Genomic DNA, 11,936 nt, shown 5'->3' with positions numbered 1-11,936 from the left:
CTACAGGAACTTGGAATCTGCCCTTATCTCTTTTACCCCACCTCCCAATCTTTCTGGAGTTTGTATTTTTTTCTCTGCATGCAATCGTATTACATTTCATCTCCCAGACCTTAAGCAAGTGTCTTGACCATGACTCTGGCCACTTGCATCACACTACAAACATTCCAGCTCATAAAGCACCCCCTTATAATCCTACAATAATGCCCAACTGCTTTCACAAATGCTTCGTGAAGCCTCTCTGGAAAGCTTTCTCTTGTAAAAAAAAAAAAAAAAAAAAAAAAAAAAAAAAAAAAAAAAGGCCCTTAGTTGATGGCCCTGGAATCAAGCACCAATGTGATAGCTATCACTATAAAATGACTGGAGTTGAACAAATAGATACTTCTGAGTGGTTGTTCAAAATGGTATTATTTTTTTAAGAGCACCTTTAAAAAATTACCCCTGTTGTTTAATGGTTCACAAGAAATACATGATCATTGTAAAAAAATTTAGAATACATACATTAAGATAAAAGAAGATGATACAAATCCACTGTAATCCCACCACTAGACTGTTGACGTTTTTGCTGTATATCCTTTAGGACTTCATACTGATAATATTTCACAGTTATGTACACAAACACATATAACAAGATATCCTGTGTAAGTCAAAGCTAATTTTCAGATACATTTGGTATATGTTTTAGGTCACCTAATAATATATACCATATGTTATAATAATAATAAAATATAATATAATATAATATAATATAATATAATATAATATAAGTCACTCTACCTACCTTCTGCTCTTCCCAAGTATCTTTTTGCTACATGATTCACAAGGAGATGGGTAGCTTTATGAGAAGGGAATTCAATACATGTTCAACTTTGGGCCGAGACATCTAGTTATGACTGGCAAACTATGTGTGAGTGGTTGGGATGTTATTCCCCCAACAGAAACTAAATATCAAAGAAGATCTAGAGACCCCTGATAAAGAATTCATCCTAAGTGTCAAGCTAGTAGGAGAAACTCAGAAACAGAGATTGAAGGAGAAAGTCATAGTTCTGGATTCATGGTGCAGCTATAACTTCAATCCCCATCTGTCCCACTCCCTAATGCCTCAGGTTAGTGCATGCTAGGGAAGAAGACACTCAGAAAACAAAAGTAAAAGCTTAAAATCCAGGATTCCAAACAACTTTGTAGTAGGAATCCTTTAATTGAGCATAAAGAGAGAATTAAGGAGCTAGTAAAATTCAGGCATTAGTGGTAGTTGTCCTTAATGGCACATCTATAGGTATTCACACACACACACACACACACACACACACACACACACACACACAGAGAGAGAGTCTAAATAATGTATAAATATATATAGTCTATAATACTGAATTTTAGATGATTTTAATATTTGGATTTTACTATAATTTACTTATAAACAGAGGTTCAATGAACATCCTTGTAGCTAAATCCTTGGGCAAATTATTAAAATTATTGATTATCTAAATTATTTCACTAGGATCAATTCCTAGAAGCGAGATTATGGGTCACTTGGCATATACATGTTTAAGACCTATGATATAAACCATATATATATATAACACACCCTCTAGAGACATTGAACCAGCTTACTGGTGATAGATAAAATGTTATTCTTTTAATCCATGCTGACATCCCCGATAGAGTAATTCCTTTCCTTTCTTAGAACCACCCGCTGTAGAAAACACAGAGGTGTTAAACTAGATGAACCCAGTCTGCAGCACCAAGTCTCATCTTAGACCAATAGAACAGAAACTGTCCCATGTGTAAATCATCAACGTTGGCTATTCTTGTTCCTCTCCACTCTGCAAGCCCATATCTAACTCAGTTAGACTGAATACACTTTTTTGAATACTGCATTTCCTTCTTATTTCATAGCCTATTGCTGGGATCATTTTTTCCTTGATATATTATTTTACTTTTCCTCAGATCTGCTCTTATTTGGCATTTCTACCTCACATTTCCCCTCACCTCTTTGAGTGTGTCCATGTAACAGTGTTTGAATTCACGCACATCGGAGCCATTTTAAAGTATGCACCAAATAAAGATCCATGAAGCACTACCATTACCAATAGTGCCACAGTACTGTACTTCATTTCTTCCCTGATCTCAGTTTCTTTCTGTAAGCCTATTTCTGATTTCATCATTATCTTCTATTCTTGCTGTTTCTGTTCTATTCAATTTTAGAAACGCATTTTTGAGTAACACAATTGTTCAAAAGGGGACTGAGGAAAACATTAGAAAACACAAACTTTTTCTTGTATCATTTGTCAATGGTTGTAAAAAATCATGGAGTTACATGGGAACTAAAAAAAAATTAGTACTTTTATATATTGATGGGTATAAATCAATACAGTGTTTCCAGAAAGTAATTTGGAAATACGTATCAAAAGCTTTGAAAAACATTTTGTGTATGCAATTCTATCTCTATGAATTTTTCTGTTGAAAATAACTGATCAAGTATATGAAGATTCATATAAAAATGTATTTATCACAGCATTATCTATAAGTAAAAATGGAAACAAACAGAATTCAATAATAGGGAATTGTTTAAAAAAGATTCCATATGCAAATGGAAATATATGCAGCTATTAAAAATGAAGAGAAATCTGTATTTATAGTAATGAAAGAACAGTGATGATATAATTTTAAGTACAAATGGCAGGTTGCAGAGTAATTGATGTAGTGTGATCCCATCTTGGTAACAAAGATATTTGCATTTATGTAACTAGAGTAGAAAAGCTGGATGCCAATTCCATTGTATGCATGCTTAGCATGGGAGAAGAGGGTACCAGAGAGAAACGCTAGGGACTTTTATGCCCAGGGGAGAAAAAGGAAAATCAAGAGAGAAGGCCTTGGCCAGCCTATGTATAGGTTTGATCGCTATAAAGATGGAGCCATTCTCTCCAGTTTTGATCCAAAATAAAACATGGCTCTGAAACTCTGAGCATGATGGGAGTGGTGTTGCTATGTTCTTACCTAAGGAGGGACACGTCCGGGAGCACCAGGAGACAGCACCACAGGCAGGGCAGTATGACTGTGAAGAATACTGACAATATGTAATGGGGGTTGCAGGAATATAAAAGCTTCTTAGGAAACTGGCACAACAGCATTTCTTTCTCTTTCTATTAAGTAAGGCAAGTCACATGGCCACAAAAAAGGGAAGAAGAGGGGAGACACACCCCATTTCTTTAGTGGAAGGGGAGTCAGGTAAAGTCTGATGTCAAAGGGCATGGATTGAGGAAAGGCTCAAGAACTGAGATCATTATTGCAATCTGCCACACCTGTATTTTCTCATATTCTGGACACTAATCACATAACATTTGTACAGTAATGCCTATAAAAACACATGGTGTGGTAGACTGTTACACTAATGGCCCCCAAAGAACCATGTCTCCTGGTGTTCATGACTGTATTAATTTTCTAGGGCTGCTCTGATAAAGTACTACCAATTGGATGGCTTAAGACAAAAATTTATTCTCTCACAGTTCTGAAGGCCAGAAGTCTGAAATCAAGGTGTTGTCAGAGCCATGCTCCCTCCAGAGGCTCTAGGGAGAGTCTTTCCTTGCCTCTTCCAGCTTCTGGTAGCCCCAGGCATTCCTTGGCTTGTGATAATAGCACTCCAATCTTGATCTCAGTCTTCCCTCTGGTGTATGTGGGACTCTTCCTCTTCTTTTAAGGACAACAGTCATATTAGTTCAGGAGCCCACCCTACCCCAATATGACCTCACTTTAACTTGATTATATCTGTGAAGACTCTATTTCCAAAAAAGGTCACATTCTGTAGTACTAAGTATTAGGATTTCAACTTATCTTTTTTCGTGGGACACAATTTGGCTCATAAAAATGTCCTTGAGGAGTCTCCTCCCTCATTGATTCTGGACCACATAACTTGATTTGGCCCCCAAGATAGCAATAAACTTGACACAAAAGAGGGGTGAAGAACCTTTGAACACTGAGGCTGGCCTTCTTGGGGCACTGCCATAACTCTGGGAGGAACCCTGGTGTAGCCTCCTTGAAGATAAAAGGACCACAGGGCAAGGGAGGCCCAGATGTCACATTGTCCCAGCTGAGCTCAGCCAACCCTCAAGCTGAATCCATTCACATGAGTGAAGCCAGATGAAGTCACAGAACTACCCGAGCAAGTTGCAAAATAGTGAGAAATCATAAATTATTGTTTTATAGGATCTACTGAGTTTTGGGGTGGCAGTAATAGAAGACTAATATGGATAGTTACCAGTTTTCCTAAAGTCTAAGCCCCAATCAAATCTGATGTTTCCCAGCCCACCTGTTCTAGAATCACAGCTTTTATTGGAATTAAAAATAACTTTAGAGATAATCCAGTCTGATTTCCTTATTTTACAGATAAGAACATTGAGACTCAGGAGTTGAAGTAATACACCTAAAATCATGCTGCTGTACGGGCAGGTATCCGTCTCCTGACTCTTGGTTTTGTGCTCTGTCAACATAGCATGAGGTCACATGCTCTAATGTGAAACTACTACTCTGAGTGTAGGGCTGACTCATGGTCACACAGCTATTCAGTGTCAATATCAGGGCTAGAAATCAGATTTCCTAACCCCTCATGTAGAATTCTCTTCCTTTTGGGGGGATGGTGACCCTGCAGTGTGTGTCTTTTACTCACACACTTAACAGGCGTACTGTCCTACAAAAATGTTATCTTTGTGCCAGAGTGGGATTTAGGGGGGGAAAGATACCATCCTTTATCTTTCCTAGCTCCGAAACCTCTTACTCTTCCTTTTTAACTCTCCTCTCCTAAATCCCCCAGCCCTGGAAATATGAGTGAGAATTCCTACCCCTCCCCATCAGCCACCACTTCATGCAGGATGGATTAATGAGGTTATGTCTCCAAAGAACTTTGAGTTCCTTGGAAGAAAGGCATCAACATGCAAAGTGGTGGTTGTTATTGCGATTACTTCACTGAGTAGGGTTTCACAGCTGTCCTGATGGAAAAGGGGCCAACAAAACAGAATGCCAGTTTCCCCCAGCAGAGGAGCAGCTGGAATGGATTATAAATGAGACCTGTGTGCCCGGTTCTCTTTTTCGTCAAAGCCCATCAGACTTTCTCAATGCCCAGCACTCCCTTTGACAGCGCAGCAAGCTCTCTGAGCCAGACAGGTGTGGGCAAAGGCACCATCTAAGCTCCACATGGATAAGCCTGTTTGGCAGGGGCAGCAAAACCCTATATTCTGAAACAGGGCCAACCCATTACCAGTGCTCAGTAATGCAATGGATTTCTCCAGTGGTGATTTGGGGTAAGTAAAACATTCTCCTTGTTCAAACTTCCCTTCACTTTATAGGGCACCAGGGACAGGGGGAGGGAGAGGGAAGAGGGTGTGCAGACTCAGACAGATGTCACACTGCCAGGACCAGAGCACCTCTACCCACCCTTTCTGCCTTCTTTCTTCTTCTTCCTTCCCTCCCTCCCTCCTTTCCTTCCTCCCTTCCTCCCTCCATCCCTTCCTTCCTTTTTCCCTTCCTTCCTTTCCTCCCTCCCTTCCCTCTTTTTTTCCCATTTAGTACATATATATTCAATATTATGTCAGGCATCATGTTAGGTCCTAGAGATATAATGGAAAACAAGATGCAGTCCTTTCCTTCAAGGATTTGCCCCTCTTGGTGAAGGGGTGGTGGTGGTGAGTAAGACAGTAACAGACAACAATTTGAACAAAAAAATCACATTCCATAACACATTCCAAAACCCACTTTGCTATCGCAAGATTAAGCATATACTACCACAGGGACACATAGAGAAAGCCACTCAACCTGATTTTGAAGGGGTCTTGGAAGACTACTAAAGGACCCATCAGAGACTAACAAGTGGGGGGCAAGCAGAAGGGATAGTCCAAGAAGCCACAGTTCCACCGGTTCTACAATAGTATAAAAATTGTCTATGTTTTGTGTGTATGTATAAAAGAGAGAGAGAATATAAGTAATGAAAGAGTATTGCGCCATAATCATATTATTATTCATGCATTTATTGAACACTTGTTATGTGCTAGGCATCAATAAAAGCTTTGGTGCGCTGCCTTATTTAATGCTCATTAATATTTTATAAAGCAGGTTCTATTACTATGTTGTTGTTTTTCTTTAACTGAAGATGAAACTGAGGCCCAAGGAGGGAAGTGGCTTGCTCAAAATCAGAGTTAGTCAGTAGGAGCATCACATTTATACCCAGAGAGCCTCACTCCAGAGCGCATGCCTATAACTAGCACAAAGCAGTTGTGCACAGACCTCTCACCTCTATATATAGGTTAGCTTTGTCCTGACCTGACTTTTTAAAATAGATCTAAAATAGCAAGGTATAACACTCATAGTGGGTTCTCCATAAATATTTGCTAACTAAAAAACAATTTCTCCAAGTCCAGGAACTATGGGTTCTCTAGTACAGTGGATAAACAAAATATTTTCTTCTGATCCAATAACTCATGCATGAAATAGCCTTTTTAACCAATGCAAAATTGTATGCACAAATATTTCGGCAAACAAAATATAGTGTAAGTTAAGAAGGAATTAAATTTTGAGACAGTACTTCGAGGTGGTATGGACCTTTTTACTTATAACTTGTCTTTAAGTTGTCACACTTTTTCTAACCCTTTTGTCTGGTCTTTCTAGCCAGATTGTAAGCCTCTGGAGGCCAGTAATTTTTGTATAAAACAAGCAGGAACAATTTGATCCCCAGCCTCTTTGGCCTCATTATTCAAAACAGGCATCAGTAGTGGGATATCACCAACAAACAGAATCAATGTTTAACAGTCCCTGATCTTAGGCATATCCCCTATGTGTGCCAAGCAGTTTCCCCTGCTGTATATGGGAAGTAAATGAGATCAATCCGTTGTCCTTTTCTGTGTCCTTGTCAGGACCCAATCCCACTTTCTCTGCTGTACTCCAAGGATGTCTGGCTATGTCTTAAGATGATGATCATTTCAAATGCCTATAAAAGCATTTTACTTTGTTTTCAGATTTGTGTATTTGTGTGTGTGTGTGTGTGTGTGTGTGTGTGTGTGTGTGTGTGTCTGCGTGTAGGTGTGTGATTAATTCTAGGTATTCTGTTTAATGTATTTAATAATCTGATCTGCATATTTTCCTTAGTGCTTCCTATTTAAACAAAAATTCTTTGCTGATACAAAGAATAAAGATGGCTTATTTAATGAAGAAAGGTGAATATTACTGGATCCCTTAATTTTAGCAAGGAATTGGGTTCAGGCTTTTCTGTTAGCTTATTTGAACTTGAGAAAAGTCCTGTGGGGTAGGCACTCTCATCATATCCACACTATAGATGAGGAATCTGAGACTTAGAGGTTATTAAGTGATTTGTAAATGTAATGCTGAGATTCAAATACATCTGATTTCCTCATGCTCTTAAAAATTCAACTCTTTTGCCCTCTCTTATTGACACAGAATTACTTCTCAAAGCACTCTGGGATTGATCTCATTTACTTCCCATATACAGCAGGGGAAACTGCTTGGCACACATAGGGGATATGCCTAAGATCAGGGACTGTTAAACATTGATTCTGTTTGTTGGTGATATCCCACTACTGATGCCTGTTTTGAATAATGAGGCCAAAGAGGCTGGGGATCAAATTGTTCCTGCTTGTTTTATACAGATGCAGGTCACGTTTGAGTGGCATAAATAAACAGTCATTTACGTATTTCTGGGCTCTATAAAAATTAGCTGCAAAAACAGCTTCTGCCTTTCTCAATTCTTCAGAACAGTCACAGTGAAAGTGAGGCAGGATGAGAGGGTGGGCTCACCCAAGTCACAGAGCTCCACATCTTTCAGTGGTTACTTTATACTGTCCCCCAGGCATATGTAACCAAATTGTCATCCCCCAGAACTCCTCAAACCTTTCTTCTGTGTGTGGTATTTCCTCTGAAGCAAGTTGAGCTTGAAGAGGACAGGGACCTGGCAGCCTGCCTGTGGGTTATTCAACCTCACAAAAATAAAGAAATACAGAGCTGGGACTTGGCATCTGGTTGGATCCCATCCATTATAAACCAAAATTATTTCAGAGGGAATCTTTCTTTTTTCATTCTTTTTTTTTTCTCCTTGTTTACTTAAAATCTGATTGGGACTCTACAGAATCACTGCATCTCCCTGGATTCCACATGCCATGTGCAGGTAGAAGGCAGTGGTAGGAGTGCAGCAGGCTGGGGGTGGGAGGGGGCGGCAGAGAGGATACTTGAGGTAGATGTACATGACCTTGCCCAGTGACCTCACCTTCTCATGACAGCTCAGGCTGTTGAAAGCATTCAGTGTGGAAGCTTCTCTAAAGCATCTAGAACAAGGCTAAGCTCAGGGAAGGCACTTAAATGCTAATTCCAATTCCCTCTTTGTTCACAATATTGTTGATGAATTACTTTGTCCCATATCTAATACATATGTTAATCTAGGGTTTTTCTACTCTACCACTACCAGTTCTCGCTTATGGGCATCTCACTTGTCTAAGAGGGAGTGGGCAATAAGAGTTTAGACTCTGAAGCAGGTTGCCAACATTTGATTGCCTATTCTGTCACTGCCTGGCTGTGTTACCTTGGAAGCATCACTTAAACCTCCAATAGCTCAGTTTCCTCATCTTTAAAATAGGTATAATAATAATAGTACCCACCTTACAAAATTGTTACAAGGATTTGAAGAGTTAATCCACATTAAGTTCTGAGAATATTACCTGCAAATACAATAACTAGCTATTAGTCTTTCTTAACTAGTCCTTAACCTCTGCGTGCTCATGTTATATCTGTAAAAACAGAAAACTTGATATTTTCTGCATCTATCTTGTTTAGTTGCTGTGGAAGAAGTAGGCAGTGAGGAAGGGCCTACTATGTGTAGGCACTAGCAGCTTATAAGGACCAAATATAAAACAGATTTAAAGTGAAAAAATTGTGTAAATAGTATAAAACTCACCATGATTCAACTGATATTAAAAATAATCAAGGAGATTTTCATAGTACTGAAAACTGTTGTTTTTCACTCCAGGGAGATGATTTTGTTGAAGTTTCTAGGGGTTGGGGATATAGAATAAGTAACATGACAAAAGAAGCTGATGCCACAAATTTGTTTGCGTGAGGCCTGACCGTCCACCATGGGAGTAATAGTTAGTTCTCCCCTACCTCTAGCCCTTGCACGTGGCCTTCCTCTGAACCATTTATTGTGATTGACTTTAGGGGCTGATAGTTGTCTATGAGGTATGATGTAAAAAGAACCAGGAAAGTTTCCATCCAGAGATGGCCCACTTCCTACTGGTTGGCATGTGTATAAGGAGGCAGTCTGTACCTCTTTCTGCTTCACAGGCTCCTTCCATATTCATTCTATCTGCTTGTAGCTCCCTGGATACTTCATGCTGTGGGCTACCTTCAGGCCTTTGCTCTTGAGACTCCCTCTGCCTAAAAACCTCTCCTTGCTTCTAAGAAAACAAGCAAGGGACTGGCTCAGTCAGTTAAGCCTCTGAATTTGGCTCAGATCATGATCTGGTCGTTTGTAGGTTTGAGCCCCGCATCGAGGTCTGGGCTGACAGCTCAGTGTCCAGAGCCTGCTTTGGATTCTGGGTCTTGCTCTTTTTCTGTCCCTGCCCTGCTTGTGCTCAGTCTCTCTCTCTCTCTCACTCACCCACTCACTCACTCAAAAATAAATAAAAACATTAAAAATTTTTTGAAAAAAGACAGAAAACGAACAAACTGAATATTTGAAGTTTTACTTAAGCCATCACCTTCTTCATGTCTCTTTCCTGGCTACTTTCTCCCTCAACTAAAGATCAGCTTGACCATGCCTTTCTTGGCACTCACTGCAGGTGGTTTATTGAACCCCGTGTAGGGTTCACACAGACAGGAGGTACTGGGAATACCTGTGACACTGCATTCCTCTTGCCATTGAAATGCCCATATTCTTAAGGGACTAGGATGCTTAGGGGAAGACAGTAAATCCTAATCTGATCTCAGGTTCCCCCAAACCTGGCAAAGTGCCTGGTTTATAAAAGATTATCAGTTAAGTGTTTGTTAAAAGGATGAATGAATGAGATAAATGAATGAGGTTTAAAAACCTCTTGGTCTTTAGAAAGCCAGGTAGAAGAAACTGAAATCAACTAATTCCACCACTTCTGGGCTGCTTTGGATAAATGGTACAGGGAGGGAGGCTTAAATTCTTAGCTAAAATATTTTCTGGCAGATCATTTTATTCCATTTTCTGATTTCTGTGTCTTATAGCTTTTGGTCCAGTATTTATCACAATCGTAGATACTTCAGAAATGTTTGATGAATGAATGGAAGATCTAAGAGATTTCATTTTCAGCTGCAGGATCTTGGTGGGTCCCTGGGGAAGATGTCCCCATACTGTAGAGCCTGGATAGACAGTAACAGTCAGTGACAGACCATGGAATGGGAGCTGTCACCCTGATAACCCCAACATTAATCAGCCTTCTGAGGCACAATCCATGGAGGAAGGAGCTCTATACTCTTCAAACTGTCCTGCTCTCTTCCTCAGGATAGATATGTGTATTCTCAGTTCAGTCTCTTCCTCAGAATACATATGTGAGCATGATATCTTGAATGATACTAACATTCTTTCTCTTTCACTTTTATGTATTCATGACCACTTTCCTCGTCAGCAAAAAGTAAGATTATCATGAAGTAAAAATAAAGGGACATTTATTATTGGGATTTCGATGTTCAAAACAGGGTTTTGCAACAAGACAACATACTCTTGAAAGCAGGTATTATGGAGCTAGAATTTTCTAAGTTATTCTGGTGCCCACTTAACATGTCAAGGCCAGTCCTGGTGGAACACATTATACAATTTTATGTAGTGCAGAGAAGAAGGGGACTTCAAAAAGAAGTTTGCCCCCTCCAGGCCTAAAGGGTTGTGGCAGAGAGGATGGTAGGGCAATAAGGTAAGGGAGGAAAAGAAGGATATAGCTACCTTAATGTCTCTTCTCTGGGTCTTCAAAGCCCCACAGGGTGAGCAGTGACAGGGAATAGGTTGGGAGCATGGTGAGAGCGCAAAAACTTTTAACCTACCCTTCGTTTTGGATGGAGACAACCAACCCTGAAACTGTACAGGGGGCTCTACATAATTCAGAGTGTGGAGTGGGATATTCAGGTTGGAAAAGGGACTCGTTTATGGGCCTGAGCTTTCCCTGTTTTCATATAGCGTGGATGCTCATCTGTGAAGCCACACACCTGCCACAGCTTGCTGGGGTGGAGGCTGCGATGAGCCTGCAACACCAGTACCAGGGTTGACAGCTGGGGCCAGAAGTTGCAGGTATGGCAGAGACTCAAAGGGATCTTCATCAACAGTACCCAGGTGGGGAAGTAGGGGTAAGTCTTCAGGGAGGGGCCCTAGAGTCTGAGCAAACCAGGCAGAAATAGACCACAAGTACATCAGCCACAGATGTCAGCTGCGGGCGCCAGCTGTGAACGCCAGGCACAGGGTGGTGCCAAGCATTCCTCGGCAGACACAGGCACCTCACACCCAAGCACAAGTGCAAATCCAAGAACTCCCTTCCCCCCACTGCCATGAGCCATGGGACCCGGAGAGAGAGCAAGAAAAGGAAACAAGAGCTCCGAAGGACTGAACAGAAAAACTAGTGGATCTAAAGACTCTTTAGCATTGGACAGAACTCACTTTAAAACCAAATGAGACTAAATGTGGTTGTCCTCTTGCTACTTAAGCCAGTGAAGGAGTCATGAAAAAAGTCAAATCAGGTATGAAAACATAAAATAGTTAATTTTCTTCCCATATCTGAATGCTGTGTGAGTAATTTTGGGACACTGTTACTCACAGGCAATTTTGATCCTTAGCAGCTTAATCTCAGGGCTCAGGAAGGACATGGTTTTCCAGGTACACGAGAAGCGATTCTGTTCAATGTCATGCCAGGAGGGTTTCCAGGGCCTTGGGATCA

Source organism: Panthera leo, chromosome F2, assembly GCF_018350215.1.
Source record: "Panthera leo isolate Ple1 chromosome F2, P.leo_Ple1_pat1.1, whole genome shotgun sequence".
Classification (NCBI taxonomy): Eukaryota; Metazoa; Chordata; class Mammalia; order Carnivora; family Felidae; genus Panthera; species Panthera leo.
This window is presented reverse-complemented; position numbering follows the sequence as displayed.